Here is a 12,295-nt window from a genome sequence, read left to right as displayed (position 1 = left end):
ATAGGGCTCAAAATATCAACAAGCCATTTGGATAATTTATATGAAACTGACCCTATGGAGCTAATAATTGGTCTGACTGGATTCCCTGGTTTGTGTGTTTTTATTAGTCCATACATGTAAGGTAAAGATGGATTAGTGGAAGTAAATTGTTTGACTAATTCATCTTTGCCTTTCAGTAGAAGTTTTATTGTTTTATTGAAATTGCTGTTAACGGTTTCTAGGGGATTTTTCCTAAGTTTAGAATAGGTTTCAGTATCATCTAAGAGATTATTCATTTTTTCTTGGTAATCATTTTCTTTCATAATTACTATTGCATTTATTTTGTCTGCTTTAGTAAGGCGCAAATTTTTATTGTTATTAAGTGTATCATAAGACTTAAAGAATCTTTGAGGGCAATTGGGAATGTTTGGTTTTAACATAGAGCTATATACCATTCCTTTACTAATATTAATTTCATCAGAGGATAAATCAGAAAATTTTTCAAAGTTACATGTATGGAAAACTTACCTAACCTTATTATAACAAGTGCAATTTATTTTAGCCTAACCCAACTTAATATATTTTAGATTTGTTTACAATAATTTAATACTAAACACACACAGTAAAATATATTTTTTTTCGTTAGGTTCAGAGTGATTTTGGCGAAATTATTGCATACACAAATTTTCACTTGTCCTATATGGCAAGATGAGCGTTGCTATTTAAGCCAAGATCGCAAGTTCTGCCTATTCGGCACGACATATATATATATATATATATATATATATATATATATATATATATATATATATATATATATATATATATATATATATATATATATATATGCAGAACGACCACTGTGTAGTTGTCCTGCATATTGGGATATCACCTGTTTACTGTGATCTTATTGTGTGTATGTATGTATGTATATATATATATATATATATATATATATATATATATATATATATATATATATATATATATTGCTCCAGTCCAGAAATTTTTTGATAGGACCTCGTATCTTAGGTCCACTAGTTTGGGGTCATTAGTTGAGACCACTAGTTAGACTGGACTAGCTTGAGGCCACCCTAGCGTGAGGTAAAAAAATGTAAGGTCACTTGTCGATAATTTGCTAAGTCTCTAGCTTGGGTTCACCAATTCGAGGTGACTTGCGGGACGGTACTAGACTGCGTTCATTAGTTTTAAAATAATATGATGCGCGTGTTTGGTACTAGTAACAAGGACAACTGGACGCCCATTAGTTTAAAGTGAGCAATTTGATGTGCGTGCTAGTACTAGTAACGAGGACAAGCGGACGTTAAGCAACAAAATTAGCCTAGTATGAGTCTTTTAATATGCCAGGGTTTTATTCTTTTTCGTAGAATATATGATATAATTTGCCCTAGTTAAGAAGAGTTAGGGATACAGCTATTTTAATTTAATGACATTATTATTATTATTATTATTATTATTATTGAAGCCACGAGGACAAGTGGACGTCCAGCACGAAAATTATCCTGGTATGAGCCATTAAAAGTAATTTTCCTTAGTTAAGAAGTGTTATTAGTGCTGCAGCTATATTAATGACTTTTATTATTATTGTTATTGGAAGACAAGTGAATGTTCAACAAGAAAATTATCCTGGTATGGGTTTTATTCTTTTTCGTAGAATTTTTTATAATTTTCCTTAGTTAAGAAGTGTTAAAATAAGTGCTGCAACTGTATTTAATGACATTATTATTATTATATTATTAGTATTTATTTATTTATTTCTTACTATTATTATATGATCATTAAATCACTGAGGGGTCATTCAATGCAAGTGGACGAGGCTTGATCCTCTGCCCACTGATCATTATTAACCTGTTAAGATCTAGTACGATAGTGTCAGAATCATAACTTGAAATAAATGTTAGTGATCTGAGTACATTAAGGAGATTCATGTGCCATTAGAGGAGCGTGTAGATTCTACATTGTAGAAAATATTCTACTAGGAAGTAAAGCAGCGTGTTTATCATGAGGCTTATCTAGCAGTCCCCTGCTCCTGTATAGATACTGACTAAAATATATATGTTGTCAGGTCACTTAAGGTTAAGTGGGTTATAGCAATGCTGAGACAGAGTGACCGCCTAATAGTTCATGGTACTCATTGGTCGAATTGTGTGTCAAGGATTACTACTGATTTACATAGAGGGTTATAATGGCTCTCGTGGTGGGATTTAATCTATCTCCACAGGCTTATCATGGCTCCCGTGGTGTAATTTACCCCTCTCCTCCAGGCTTATGAAGACTAAATAACAAAAAAAAAGGCACAATACCGTGACTGGAACGATACACAACTAACCTGCACATAGAAGAGATGAGCTTACGACGACGTTCCGGTCCGACTTCGACCGTTTACAAAGTCACACTAATGAAAAGGAGAGGAGGGGTATATATAGGCAGGAGGTGGTGGTAGTAGTAGTGGAGGTAGAAGGTAGTAGTAGTGGGGAAGGTAGTAAGAAGGAGCCAGTCAAATACTAAGAAAGAGGAGCACTGCAAGGGAGCTAGGTGCCCACAGAGCAGTGGTTCCCAAACTTTTTCAGCTTGTTACCCAATTTAACATGCCACATAAAGCATGTTACCCCTTTCACAAAATGTTGTTATTATTGATATATATGGCTAAACGTGAACGTATACAGCCTCGCATACTCTGCTAATCCTAGCAAAACCATTGAAAACGTAAGAACCACACATACATTATATATAAAATTAATAATAGCTACAAATTCACAGTAATAGTGGGTAAATACTAACTATATACTGCACAGGGCAGTACACATACATACCAGCTTATGTCTACCTCGGCTGATGCTCACAGATAAACTGACAGTGTGAAATAGAGGCAGCCTCAGGAAGTGAGTGACGCGTACTGGACAGGTCGATCTGGGCTACTGAGTGACTTTTGTCCTGAAGCATACTTGTCAAAATACTTTTGGGTTTCCACACACTTAGCTATATATTTCTTCTTTTCTAATACTGTATATTAGTTTTTGATGTTTATTGTTATTTGGTTTAACTTTATTACTTACTTATAATAGGTTTACTTTACAACTTTATATACTAAGACAAAGTTAACAATAATCCTCATACCGGGTACCGCATTGTTTTCTTGATTTTCAGAATTCATAACTTTTTTTCTGTCACCCCTCCATTACCCCCCAAAAATGGTTAAATTACCCCCAGGGGGTAATTTACCCCCAGTTTGGGAACCACTGCCACAGAGGGTAAGAGCAAGAACACACTCTTGTAAAGGGCTTTGCTCTTCTACTCCACTTCTACAATGATTGTCATGGTAGGAGTTACCCCCTTTTCTCCAGGAATTTACCACCCCAGGAGTATAATGACTCGCCTGGTGGGATTTAGCCGTACAAGTATAATTTTGAAGGCTAAATATTAAGGGAATTTGAATGTCAGCTTTCTAATTCCGTGTGTTCTCGTTGTTTGTGTTACAATAACTTGGATAAAGTTATATCAGCGATTATGAAACTTACAATTTATTATATATAAATATTGAGTTTAATGGTGATAACACGAATTGAGGTGACGGTGTGATGTCAGTGGTGGTAATATAAGTGTAATAATGTTCTTTAATCATATTCATTATACCGTTAATTAATATGCTGGTACAATGATATTACACCTTTAAGATAATTTAATTAGAGAAATGAGAACACATTTAATTGATATATTATTATAAGTCACTGACTTTTTCGGGGTTATCCTATACATATGTTACTATGTATGATAATTGTATTTATGAATACCTGTACTTAAAAAAATTTCTTACTATTAAGGTACATTATAATTGTTGAATAATAAGGAATAAGTAGCTAGGGGAAACGTTTGGGGTGAACCACTGAGCATTTATGATGGGAGAAGAATAATTGAACGAAAAACACTGTTAAACAAATCCAAGATGGCCTGTCCTAATAGGATTCTGACGACATTCTCATAAGGAGACTGGAAAGTGTCGAGAAAATGATGAAGCAAGACGAGGCTACAACTTTCCTCAACACGGTCGTTAGCACTAATACTCTCGGTATTGTCTCTTCATCTCGACCTCTTAATAACAGACAGTTTTTATTGTTGCTAAGATAATCAAAATGATGACTGATACACGAGCCTTGGCACCATGAGCACAATAAGAGAATGTTGTATCAACATCCGTGGTCTCAACCTGTTCAACGTCTTACCAGAGGATATCAACAACACTGCCTGGACAAGTGTAGAAGCTGAGAAATAAGACACTTGTTCAACACTTGGGTGTCTTTATTCTGGAACGTTTCGCCAGCCAGTGGCTTCTTCAACCCAGTGTAGAGACACGGAACCCCCCATCAGACGTTAGGTGCTGAACACACCTCCAGAGAATCTCCCGAATAGAGATTGAACGAGGCACTGTGCCCTTTTCATAGGGCTGTAAATGATACACCACTTGACATGATGAATGCTCACGGTGCCCCTGCCATAGGGCTGTAAACGGTACATCACTTGTACAAACTCCTTCACTCCTTCGGGCACCACTGCCGGGTCACCACATTGAGAAAACCCGGGCCAGAACCCGCCCTGGCAAACCTACATGGACATGAACATGGTAGACGAGGAGTGTGAAGTAATCAATCCCTCAGCCTACGCTGCGTAATGTTATATGTCTACGATAACACACGTCACTATAGCATTGCAGTATGAGATAGTGGTAGTAGAACAGAGCAGAGTAGCGTCATAGTGGATTACATTGCTGTTTTGTATACATTGGATAATTATTATACTTTTAAACTTTCCCGCACTGACAATTATGGTTCGTCCTCTCAGTGGGAGATGCAGTATTTATTTTTTTTTTCAACAAGTCGGCCGTCTCCCACCGAGGCAGGGTGACCCAAAAAAGAAAGAAAATCCCCAAAAAGAAAATACTTTCATCATCATTCAACACTTTCACCACACTCACACATTATCACTGTTTTTGCAGAGGTGCTCAGAATACAACAGTTTAGAAGCCAATATCCCAAACCCCTCCTTTAAAGTGCAGGCAGTGTACTTCCCATTTCCAGGACTCAAGTCCGACTATATGAAATAACTGGTTTCCCTGAATCCCTTCACTAAATATTACCCTGCTCACATTCCAACAAATCGTCAGGTCCCAAGTACCTTTCGTCTCCATTCACTCCTAACACGCTCACGCACGCTTGCTGAAAGTCCAAGCCCCTCGCCCACAAAACCTCCTTTACCCCCTCTCTCCAACCCTTTCGAGGACGACCCCTACCCGCCTTCCTTTCCCTATAGATTATATGCTTTCCATGTCATTCTACTTTGATCCATTCTCTCTAAATGATCAAACCACCTCAACAACCCCTCTTCTGCCCTCTGACTAATGCTTTTATTAACTCCACACCTTTTCCTAATTTCCACACTTCGAATTTTCTGCATAATATTTACACCACACATTGCCCTTAGACAGGACATCTCCACTACCTCCAACCGTCTCCTCGCTGCTGCATTTACCACCCAAGCTTCACATCCATATAAGAGTGTTGGTACTACTATACGTTCATACATTCCCTTCTTTGCCTCCATAGATAAATTTTTTTTGACTCTACATATACCTCAACGCACCACTCACCTTTTTTCCCTCATCACTTCTATGATTAACCTCATCCTTCATAAATCCATCCGCTGACACGTCAACTCCCAAGTATCTGAAAACATTCACTTCTTCCATACTCCTCCTCCCCAATTTGATATCCAATTTTTCTTTAACTAAATCATTTGATACCCTCATCACCTTACTCTTTTCTATGTTCACTTTCAACTTTCTACCTTTACACACATTCCCAAACTCATCCACTAACCTTTGCAATTTTTCTTTAGAATCTCCCATAAGCACAGTATCATCAGCAAAAAGTAACTGTGTCAATTCCCATTTTGAATTTGATTCCCCATAATTTAATCCCACCCCTCTCCCGAACACCCTAGCATTTACTTCTTTTACAACCCCATCTATAAATATATTAAACAACCATGGTGACATTACACATCCCTGTCTAAGCCCTACTTTTACCGGGAAGTAGTCTCCCTCTCTTCTACACACCCTAACCTGAGCCTCACTATCCTCATAAAAGGTCTTTACAGCATTTAGTAACTTACCACCTATTCCATATACTTGCAACATCTGCCACATTGCTCCTCTATCCACTCTATCATATGCCTTTTCTAAATCCATAAATGCAATAAAAACTTCCCTACCTTTATCTAAATACTGTTCACATATATGCTTCAATGTAAACACTTGATCTACACATCCCCTACCCACTCTGAAACCTCCTTGCTCATCCGCAATCCTACATTCTGTCTTACCTCTAATTCTTTCAATTATAACACTACCGTACACTTTTCCTGGTATACTCAGTAAACTTATTCCTCTGTAATTTTTACAATCTCTTTTGTCCCCTTTCCCTTTATATAAAGGGACTATACATGCTCTCCGCCAATCCCTAGGTACCTTCTCCTCTTTCATACATTTATTAAACAAAAGTACCAACCACTCCAACACTATATCCCCCCCTGCTTTTAACATTTCTGTCATGATCCTGTCAGTTCCAGCTGCTTTACCCCCTTTCATTCTCCGTAATGCCTCACGTACCTCCCCCACACTTACATTCTGCTCTTCTTCACTCCTAAAAGATGGTATACCTCCCTGGCCAGTGCATGAAATTACCGCCTCCCTTTCTTCCTCAACATTTAAAAGTTCCTCGAAATATTCTCGCCATCTACCTAATACCTCCCTCTCCCCATCTACTAACTCCCCTACTCTGTTTTTAAATGACAAATCCATACTTTCCCTAGGCTTTCTTAACTTGTTTAACTCCATTTTTTTTTCTTATTTTCATTAAAATTTCTTGACAGTGCCTCTCCCACTCTATCATCTGCTCTCCTTTTGCACTCTCTCACCACTCTCTTCACCTTTCTTTTACTCTCCATATACTCTGCTCTTCTTATAACACTTCTGCTTTGTAAAAACCTCTCATAAGCTACCTTTTTCTCTTTTATCACACCCTTTACTTCATCATTCCACCAATCACTCCTCTTTCCTCCTGCCCCCACCCTCCTATAACCACAAACTTCTGCCCCACATTCTAATACTGCATTTTTAAAACTATTCCAACCCTCTTCAACCCCCCCACTACTCATCTTTGCACTAGCCCACCTTTCTGCCAATAGTCGCTTGTATCTCACCCGAACTTCCTCCTCCCTTAGTTTATACACTTTCACCTCCCTCTTACTTGTTGTTGCCACCTTCCTCTTTTCCCATCTACCTCTTACTCTAACTGTAGCTACAACTAAATAATGATCCGATATATCATTTGCCCCTCTATGAACATGTACATCCTGGAGCCTACCCATCAACCTTTTATCCACCAATACATAATCTAAGAAACTACTTTCATTACGTGCTACATCATACCTTGTATATTTATTTATCCTCTTTTTCATAAAATATGTATTACTTATTACCAAATCTCTTTTTACACATAGCTCAATTAAAGGCTTCCCATTTACATTTACCCCTGGCACCCCAAATTTACCTACTACTCCCTCCATAACATTTTTACCCACTTTAGCATTGAAATCCCCAACCACCATTACTCTCACACTTGATTCAAAACTCCCCACGCATTCACTCAACATTTCCCAAAATCTCTCTCTCCTCTACACTTCTCTCTTCTCCAGGTGCATACACACTTACTATAACCCACTTTTCACATCCTATCTTTATTTTACTCCACATAATCCTTGAATTAATACATTTATAGTCCCTCTTTTTCTGCCATAGCTTATCCTTCAACATTATTGCTACTCTTTCTTTAGCTCTAACTCTATTTGAAACCCCTGACCTAATCCCATTTATTCCTCTCCACTGAAACTCTCCCACCCCCTTCAGCTTTGTTTCACTTAAAGCCAGGACATCCAGCTTCTTCTCATTCATAACATCCACAATCATCTCTTTCTTATCATTTGCACAACATCCACGCACATTCAGACTTCCCACTTTGACAGTTTTCTTCTTATTCTTTTTAGTAATCTTTACAGGAAAAGGGGTTACTAGCCCATTGTTCCCGGCATTTTAGTTGACTTTTACAACACGCATGGCTTACGGAGGAAAGATTGTTATTCCACTCCCCCATGGATATAAAAGGAAAAGTAATAAGACCAAGAACTATTAAGATAAAATCAAAGAAAACTCAGATGAGTGTGTATAAATGAATGTGTACATGTATGTGTAGTGTGACCTAAGTGTAAGTAGAAGTAGCAAGACATACCTGTAATCTTGCATATTATGAGACAGACAAAAGACACCACCAATCCTACCATCATGTAAAACAATTACAGGCTTTCGTTTTACACTCACTTGGCAGGACGGTAGTACCTCCCTGGGTGGTTGCTGTCTACCAACCTACTACCTATAAATATTAGATAAAATATTAGATCAAAAAAATATTTGTCAAATCAAATTTTTGCTAAAGCTTCTTGACTTTCTGTTGTATTTTTATATATTTAGATCTTCGATGTCTTTCCTTGTTGACTATTTTAGCGATTGGTTGCACAACTAGAAACGTTGCACTTGTGGTTCTCTTTAAAAGACCGCCAAACTTTTCCATGGTTATACATTAGGTAATGGATGAGTCACCACAGTTGATGGATGACAGACAGGTATGTGACCACTTGATTTTTGTCAGAATGAGGAGGTACTTGTACCTCTTCCCATGGGAGACATGCGTCTCAGACACTCCCAAGACAGGGAGCCAAGGCCGGGTCACCATCTGGAAAAGACCCGGGCCGGGAGAGTACCGGCGAATCTAGGAGAGGAGTAGCTTGTGCATCTGTCTTCTTCACCAATGTGAAGATATATCCACCTCTCCGTATATATACACTGAGCCAATGTACCCACTTTGTGCAGGTACAGGACTGTAAAACAGCTTCTGAAAAAATCTGGCGGTTTAATCAAATTCATGATGCCACGAAGAGTCAGAGGTCATCGTGGGTATGGCTTTGCAATTTTTAAAAATAAAGATTACGAAAAACGAGCTCTGATGCTGGCCGGCCATGTGTTGACTGGTCCAAGAGGCGAGACCCCACAGAAAATAGATGTTAAGCCAGCCTACAAGCAAATATTCCATAATGATGCAAAACCCCAAGTAAAACAACCAATCCAGAATGCACAACACCATGGACAACCACAAATTCACCGTAATAAGAAAAATGTTTTAAAACATTACAATAAAGGGTTTTGGGTAGTGTAGAACACCTTTGCTGCTCCCTCCAAGACCAGGCCTCCCAGCTACCAAGTTCCTGCTCCCTTCAAGACCAGGCCTCCCAGCTACCAAGTTCCTGCTCCCTTCAAGACCAGGCCTCCCAGCTACCAAGTTCCTGCTCCCTTCAAGACCAGGCCTCCCAGCTACCAAGTTCCTGCTCCCTTCAAGACCAGGCCTCCCAGCTACCAAGTTCCTGCTCCCTCCAAGACCAGGCCTCCCAGCTACCAAGTTCCTGCTCCCTCCAAGACCAGGCCTCCCAGCTACCAAGTTCCTGCTCCCTCCAAGACCAGGCCTCCCAGCTACCAAGTTCCTGCTCCCTCCAAGACCAGGCCTCCCAGCTACCAAGTTCCTGCTCCCTCCATGACCAGGCCTCCCAGCTACCAAGTTCCTGCTCCCTTCAAGACCAGGCATCCCAGCTAACCAAGTTTCTGCTCCCTTCAAGACCAGGCCTCCCAGCTAACCAAGTTCCTGCTCCCTTCAAGACCAGGCCTCCCAGCTACCAAGTTCCTGCTCCCTTCAAGACCAGGCCTCCCAGCTACCAAGTTCCTGCTCCCTTCAAGACCGGACCTCCCAGCTACCAAGATCAAAGTCAACATCAAAGTCACAAGTCCCATAGAGGTTTAGTTGAGTCATAGGATCTTATACCCTTTCAGTCAAGTCTTTTTTGTTGGTCAAAAATGTTTTTTATTTTTCGAAAAAGAGCTTTAAACTCGTAAGAGTTATAAGAGGACATTTAGTGATTTTATTATTATTATTTTTATTATTATTAATATTATTATTTGTACGTGTAATTATATAAACACTAAGACTTGTGCATCTCCCAGTGTCACCATATATATCACCATCACTACATCTTTCACTATCACTCTTCATCCCATATATCACCATCACTATACATCTTTCACTATCACTATTCACTACATCTATCACCATCACTATTCACAATGTCTATCACCATCATTATGCATCTTTCACTATCACTATTTATCACATACATCATCACTGTACACAAGGACAGAACAACAACATTCGAGGGTCAGTATATTTCTCATGTATTTTATTTTGACCATTATTGTGGCTGGAGATATAAATTATTCTCTTCTTTTCTAGTTTCCATTAAAAAGAAATACTTAAATATGTAATAAATATAATATATCCGCTGTAAATGTCATGGTTAATTTATGTTTTTTTAATGTTGCTACCAATATCTAAATCATACATCGATTTAGATATATGTATATAGCATGTAATTATACAGGTGGTTCTGCTTATATAGAAGTGTGAACAATTTACTTAAAAGCCTGAGTATAACGCGAGATTTTCACAATATGATGAAAGCAAGTAATTATGGAGTATTCAAGACCGGTCCAGCGACTTCACATACCCGAGAGCACCACCTAGGCCACAGCTGTACAAAATCTTATAAACCTCAACGTGTTCTTAGACTCGGAATTGCGAAGGTTCTAATTGTTGCTCAAGTCATATTTAACAGAATAGTAAGTGGGTAAGTAAGTTTATTTAGGTACAGGTCCACATAAGTAAAATTATGGTACATGGTAACATGTGTAAATTACCTAACACAAAAGTGTCGGGGACCGACAACGCAAGACCTTCAAAACTTTGCTGCTTATATGTGCATCACTTCTATTAAATAATAATTATACACTGTCTTTCGTTATGCCGTGTTTACACACAAGTGGGAGGAAGTAATAATGTGTTGAATTGTCCACAGGTGGTGCTGGTGTTCATCTTAAGTATCGCCTCTCTGGTCATCTACTTCATCGATGCATCAAAGTAAGTATGCCTCACCCGAGGCCTAGTATAACACCTTCCTTATTGATTCCTTCATTAACACCTTTTGTCCCAATACAGTGTAGTTTTTGTGTGGCCCAGTGTCCTGCCACTTGTGGAAATTTACAGATTATGCATTTGATTGTTTTCGTTGGCTGATAACAGTGAAGCCATCAATAATATACTGTAGTTCATGAAAAAGAGCGAGTTCTTTCATAAGTAATTTTCGTTCCTAAGTCAGTTTTCTATTATAAGTAGATTTTCTATTTAATTCATCGATTTTTATCCATATTTATATGAGACTGATTTTGAGAGTGAGGTAAACGCATCACATTCTCAGAATTAGTCCTCCATTAAGTGGTAGGGCAGAAGTAATACCACCAGTGAGTTGGGTTCAAGTCCTCCTATAATTTCACTTTAATTTAAAGTCATTAAGACATCCCTGTCTTAACAGTTAGTAATTTGCAATTCGTAATTTGTCATGTTGTGGTTAGAAACCTTTTATGCAAGTCGGTCACGTATTAATTTCGCTATAAACTCAATGAGACTATCTTTTCTGTATATAGATATTTCATACTAATAAGATACAGCTTATAATTTATGAATTTGTGGCTTCAGATTATATATATATATATATATATATATATATATATATATATATATATATATATATATATATATATATATATATATATATATATTATATATATATATATATATATATATATATATATATATATATATATATATATATATATATATATATATATATATATATATATATATATATATATATATATATATATATATATATATATATATATATATATATATATATATGTGTGTGTGTGTGTAAAACAGTTTCTCGATGAAAAAGTATTAGAAAATATGACGAATTGTTCTCATATTTTAAGGTGAAAGCCAAATAAAAATGTCAATGTTACAAATAGGCTTTTGTCAATTACATGAAGGTACGGGTGTGCTGCCACCTGTTGACATCAGTGGTCCGCCCATAGGTTTTGGAATGACTCACCAGCTTGTAGCTGCCCTTCCCTTGCTCACCTCTGGTTACTCTGGCCAAACCCAGTGCTTTATTCATTTTTTACAAACAGCTTTTACTGGAAGGAATGGGAGCCCTTGTGGCAGCTGCTGCACATCAATGGTCTTTCCTA

At 37.8% G+C, this 12,295-nt stretch overlaps 1 protein-coding gene across 6 annotated transcripts in view; it reads left to right on the top strand.

Moving 5' to 3' along the window:
* Nucleotides 1–11,068: 11,068 nt before the first annotated feature.
* Nucleotides 11,069–12,295, top strand: part of slo (calcium-activated potassium channel slo) — a 536,051-nt gene continuing 534,824 nt past the window's right edge. For all 6 annotated transcript variants that reach the window (XM_053796374.2, XM_053796365.2, XM_053796360.2 and 3 more), the window contains exon 1: nt 11,069–11,126. The gene's annotated coding sequence lies outside the window, so the exon portion shown is untranslated. The remainder of the gene's footprint in view (nt 11,127–12,295) is intronic.

The sequence above is a fragment of the Cherax quadricarinatus genome, chromosome 83, assembly GCF_038502225.1.
Source record: "Cherax quadricarinatus isolate ZL_2023a chromosome 83, ASM3850222v1, whole genome shotgun sequence".
NCBI lineage: Eukaryota > Metazoa > Arthropoda > Malacostraca > Decapoda > Parastacidae > Cherax > Cherax quadricarinatus.
The sequence above is the reverse complement of the archived record's forward strand: the minus strand, read 5'-3'. Positions and strand labels throughout refer to the sequence as shown.